This window comes from Apium graveolens, chromosome 2 (genome assembly GCF_009905375.1).
Source record: "Apium graveolens cultivar Ventura chromosome 2, ASM990537v1, whole genome shotgun sequence".
Taxonomy (NCBI): Eukaryota; Viridiplantae; Streptophyta; class Magnoliopsida; order Apiales; family Apiaceae; genus Apium; species Apium graveolens.
This window is the reverse complement of record NC_133648.1, coordinates 199,273,937-199,279,871: the sequence shown is the minus strand read 5'-3', so window position 1 is coordinate 199,279,871 and position 5,935 is coordinate 199,273,937. Positions and strand designations below refer to the sequence as shown.

Genomic DNA, 5,935 nt, shown 5'->3' with positions numbered 1-5,935 from the left:
CTTACTCGCATAGTAGACCACATGGAAGAGATTTTTCTTGCGCTGTCCCAGAACTGCACCTACCGCATAATCACTCGCATCACACATCATCTCAAACGGTTCTTTCCAATCTGGTGCTGTAATAATTGGTGCAGTGATCAAACTCTTCTTGAGAGTCTCGAATGCTGCCAAACATTCATCATCAAATTTGAAAGGCGCATCTTTCTCAAGCAAATTGCACAACGGCTTAGATATCTTTGAAAAGTCCGTGATGAATCGCCGATAAAAACCCGCATGACCAAGAAAACTACGGATTCCTTTCACAGAATTAGGTGGTGGAAGATTTTCAATGACTCCCACCTTGGCCTTGTCCACCTCCAGACCCTTGTTAGAGACCTTATGCCCAAGAATAATGCCTTCACGCACCATAAAATGACATTTCTCCCAATTGAGCACCAAATTAGTTTCCACACACCTTTTGAGTACGGCGCGAAGATTATTCAAACATTCATCATATGAATGTCCAAAGATGGAGAAGTCATCCATGAACACTTCGACATTATTTCCAATCATGTCAGAGAATATACCCATCATACATCTCTGAAAAGTGGTCGGTGCGCCACATAACCCAAAGAAACTCTGCGAAAAGCAAACGTGCCAAATGGACAAGTGAAGGTAGTCTTTTCCTGATCCTCTGGTGCAATACAAATCTGATTATGCCCTGAATAGCCATCCAGAAGACAAAAATACTCATGACCAGCCAACCTGTCAAGCATCTGATCAATAAACGGAAGAAGGAAGTGATCCTTCCTTGTGGCTTTGTTCAATTTTCGATAATCCATGCATACTCTCCATCCTGTAACTGTTCGAGTGGGGATGAGCTCATTCTTATCATTTGCTACCACAGTGATACCTCCTTTCTTAGGTACACATTGTACGGGGCTCACCCACAAACTGTCAGAAATAGGATAAATGATGCCTGCATCCAGCCATTTCAGAATTTCTTTCTTCACCACCTCCTTCATGATAGCATTCAGTCTGCGCTGCTGTTCAACAGTCGGCTTACTACCTTCCTCTAGCAGAATTTTATGCATACAATATGAAGGACTTATCCCCTTGATGTCTGCTATGGTCCATCCAATAGCCGATTTGAATTCTCTCAAAATCCTTAAGAGCTTGTCTTCCTCACTACCTGAAAGTTCAGATGAAATAATAACAGGTAAAGTAGATGCATCACCTAAAAAAGCATACCTCAAGTGTTCAGGTAATGGCTTGAGCTCCAAGGTAGGTGATTCCTCTATTGATGGTTTGAGCTTTCCTTCAGCATTCTTGAGGTCAGAAGTACCAAGAGATTCAAACGGCATGTCCAGCTTTCGCTTCCAGGGAGAAGCGTTTAGATATTGTAATTGCTCGTTGCCATCTTCATCATCGCTGTCAAAATCCCCCACTAAGGCCTTTTCCAATGCATCAGACATTAGCATGCGATCGAGTTCCGAAGTAACCGCAGAATCAATCACATCCACTTTTAAGCATTCCTCATCTTCTGTAGGGAATTTCATTGCCTTGAAGACGTTGAAGGTCACATCCTGATCTTGTACCCGCATAGTAAGTTCACCTTTTTGCACATCTATCAAGGTACGGCCAGTAGCCAAGAAAGGTCTTCCCAAGATTATGGGAATCTTCTTATCTTCCTCAAAATCCAGAATAACAAAATCTGCAGGAAAGAAGAGCTTATCCACCTTGACTAGCACATCCTCCACTATTCCCCTTGGGTAAGTAATGGAACGATCAGCCAATTGTAGAGACATGTATGTGGGTTTTGGATCAGGCAAATCCAACTTTTTAAAGATCGACAACGGCATCAGATTAATGCTTGCTCCCAAATCACAAAGGCACTTGTCAAAAGTCAACTTGCCAATGGTGCAAGGAATGGTGAAGCTACCTGGATCTTTCAGTTTTGGCGGTAACTTTTACTACAGAACAGCGCTGCATTCTTCCGTGAGAGCAACGGTCTCAAGGTCATCCAGTTTTACCTTCCTTGAAAGAATACTCTTCATAAACTTTGCATAACTAGGCATTTGCTCCAGAGCCTCAACGAAAGGTATATTGATGTGAAGTTTCTTGAACACCTCCAGAAACTTACTGAACTGTCTATCCAGCTTTTGTTGCTACAATCTCTTAGGAAAAGGTGGTGGAGGATAGAGCTGTTTCTCCCCTGTATTACCCTCAGACAGAGTGTGTTCAACAGTAGTCTTCCTTGGTTCCGCCGCTTTCTCCTTTTGCTTAACTTCTTCATCTCTAATTTCAGCTTCTCCTTCTTTTATTTTTTCAGCATCAGCAACTTTTCCAGACCTTAAGGTAATAGCCTTGACTTGCTCTTTAGCTTCCTTCCTGCCTGGTACTTCCGTGTCACTGGGAAGAGTGCCAGGTTGACGATTGAGCACTGTATTGGCTAATTGACCGATTTGATTTTCCAAGGTCTTGATAGAAACCGCCTGACTCTTGCATAACAGCTTAAGTTCCTCAAAATCAGCACTAGTAGGTGCAGCTGCACTTCCCTGTTGAGGATATGATTGCCTTTGAGCATACTGATATGGTGGCTGAATAGCATTCTGATTATTCCCCCAGCTGAAATTTGGATGATTTCTGTTATTAGGATGATAGGCCGTTGGCACAGGATGTTGTTGTCGCTGATAATTATTCACATACTGAACAGATTCGTTGATAAGAGAACACTGATCCGTAGCATGAGAACCTGCACAAAGCTCACAAACCATAGCTATTTGATTAACTCCATATGTAGCCAGAGAATCAACCTTCATTGACAGCGCTTGAAGCTGTGCTGCAATAGCGGTAGCTGCATCAACTTCCAGAATACCTGCTACCTTACCAGGCATCATCCTCTGAGTTGGGTTTTGATGCTCATTTGCAGCCATAGTCTCGATAAGATTATAAGCCTCAGTATAGCTTTTAGCCCATAAAGCGCCTCCAGCTGCTGTATCGAGCATGGGCCCCCAAACCATTATAGAAACCCGTGATCACCATCCAATCAGGCATTCTATGATGTGGACACTTTCTCAACATTTCCTTGTAGCGTTCCCAAGCTTCGCACATAGATTCTATAGGTTGCTGCGCAAACTGAGTAAGAGCACTCCTCATAGCAGCAGTCTTTGCCATTGGATAAAACTTCACCAGAAACTTTTGTGCAAGATCTTGCCACGTAGTGATGGACCCAGCTGGTTCAGAATGTAACCAGTCCTTAGCTTTGTCCCTTAGTGAGAATGGGAAAAGCCTCAGCTTGATAGCCTCATCAGTCACGCCATTATACTTAAAAGTGCTGCAGATCTCGACAAAATTCCTTATGTGCATGTTGGGGTCTTCAGTCGCCGCTCCTCCAAAAGAAACAGAATTCTGCACCATCTGAATAGTGCCCGGCTTGATTTCAAAGGTGTTAGCTTGAATGGCCAGATGAAGAATGCTTGACTGAATGTCATCAATTTTTGGTCGAGAAAAGTCCATGAGAGCTGGATCAGCTTGAACAATACGATCACCCATATTTACTGGTTCTTTCCGCTCAGTTCCTGAATCCGAATCTTCAAAATCTAACTTCTCCGGAATATCAAGAACTTCGTCTGTCTCCTCAGCTGTATCTAAAGTCCTCTTGCGAGTACGAGAACGAGTTTGCATAAACGCTCGCTAAAGTACCTGAAACACAACCGGAAACAATAAGTAACTACTACGTCCTAATCACTGAGTCCTAATGACCAATGATGGTAAGTACATAAACTAAACAAATACGCCTTCTCCCCGGCAGTGGCGCCAAAAACTTGTTAGGGCGAAAACACACGCTAATATTCACGCAAGTATACGCGTTCGCAAGTAATATAGAATACTTTCTAGTTCATTCCCACAGAGACTCAGACTAATTTATTGTCTAATTAAACTCACTCACCAATGTATGATTACTTCTCAATATTAAGACACTAACACTTAGAATTATTAACTAAATATTAACTATAATTAACTACTTAATTAATCACTTAATTAACACTTCAATTTATCAATAATAAAACACTCATGAGATCACAACTTCATTACTACTTCCTTCAATAGTTATTGTTATTTCCTTTAGCATGTGACAGTGATGATATTAATCGAATAACACGAAACTGATAAAAGCCAACTTTCATTGTACTAATACCATTCTACCAATCATCCACAATTAAGATAGAAGTTGAATAGTCATCAATTATGTTGAGTTCCTATATGTCTACAGAAATTGACAACACAACGATTTAAGCACAAGTTATTCCTTTTGATTACATAGCGCAAATAAAACTGTTAGAGTTACCCACTAATCATGCACAACGTACATGAACCTATGCTAGCATGGCAAGTTCTAAATCTCAAGATCCACCATCGCTTCACAAGAGATTAACACCCTATCTTATATGTTCGCGACGCACATAAGACGAATACGCACAACCAATACTAGATATCATACAATCATCACACACTAAAGTATTAAACAATTAACTAAAGAATTTCATAGTAAATCCGTTGCAACCCCATGATCACGATTAGCCCATAATAGCACTTATCGTCATCATGGGTTCATATGAAACCATGATAAACAAACACAAGAAAAGAATAACTAAAGTAATTATATTAAATCAGAGTACGTCACAAGAGTAAATAGGTTCAAAGTAAGAAAACTAGCATCCAACGTTACAACGAAACAAGAATCACAAGAAAATATGCTTCCTCTTCGTTGCCATGTACTAAAACGGTCTTCTTCCTTATCTCCTTCGCTCCTTGCGTAATACCACGATCCTCTCTCTTAAAAACGTCTCCAAATCTACTTATATAATAGTCCCATAAAACTCAGATTACATAGAAGTGGAAGCCAAACAGAAATAGAAGTCCTAAAACAAATTATCTTTTTTCCCGACCCTGCGCGGCCGCTCAGCATAGCTGAGCGGGCGCTCAGCTTTCTGCGCGGCCGCTCAGCAATGCTGAGCGGGCGCTCAGGACCCTTCTGGAAAATTCCTGAGTTTGCTCCGTTCCTTCGCTGTAATCTGCCCATTTCTTCCCTCTCTCAATGATGAACACATGCCAAGGCTTATTCTTGAAGATTACTCCTCCAAAATGCAACTAATACCCTGAAATGCATAAACACTAGAAAAATGCATCAAATACACAAAATACTTGATTTCAATGCACCAATTTAAGCCATTTTAAGATGTTCTAAATGGTTTAAAATGCCACTTATCAATGGCAACATGGGAAAAACTCTGGGATATGGCAATATCAATCTTGGGAATGTCATCATTGAAAAAGTAGCTCTAGTCTCAGGAATTTAAACACAATCTGCTGAGTGTTAGTCAAATATATGACAGAGGTTATCATGTGGATTTCTTTGAAGAACACTGTGAATTTGTAAGCAAATCTACAGGCAAATTTGTTCCAAAGGGATACAGGCATGGTAACATTTATGAAGCCAAGCTTTCAACCAGTACTGATGTTCTGCAATCTGTCTGTTGAGTAGAGCATTAATTGAAGAAAGCTGGGATTGGCACAAGAAACTCTCTCATTTAAATTTCAAACAACTTATGCTTTTCATACTGATGATATTACTGAGTTGAGATTATATCTTAAAACCATGTTCATTACATATAGAGATCAGACTTTAACATGTGAAAGATTAACATCTGAAAATCTTGCTTTTTAAAATAGGAATGACTATTTAGAAAAAGAGTTAGTTTTTCTTCATCAAACTAAGAAAGAAAGAGATGATGTTTTGTATGTTAGAGATGAAGTGTTAAAATTGAATGAATCTCTAAAAACTAATTTAGAAAAGGAGAGAGATTATTAGAACTTGGACTAACTCTGGCAGAACAACTCATAATTTACTAAGTAGTGGAAACTGTAAAGAGGGCTTAGGTTATGGAGATGA

The 5,935-nt window shown here is 40.1% G+C and overlaps 1 non-coding gene across 1 annotated transcript; it reads left to right on the top strand.

Annotated features, from left to right (window-relative positions):
* The first annotated feature begins 3,034 nt into the window (after window positions 1-3,034).
* On the top strand, window positions 3,035-3,141 carry LOC141709440 (small nucleolar RNA R71). The gene has a single exon (XR_012570016.1). It is a non-coding gene; the product is annotated as a small nucleolar RNA R71 (small nucleolar RNA).
* Window positions 3,142-5,935: the final 2,794 nt, after the last annotated feature.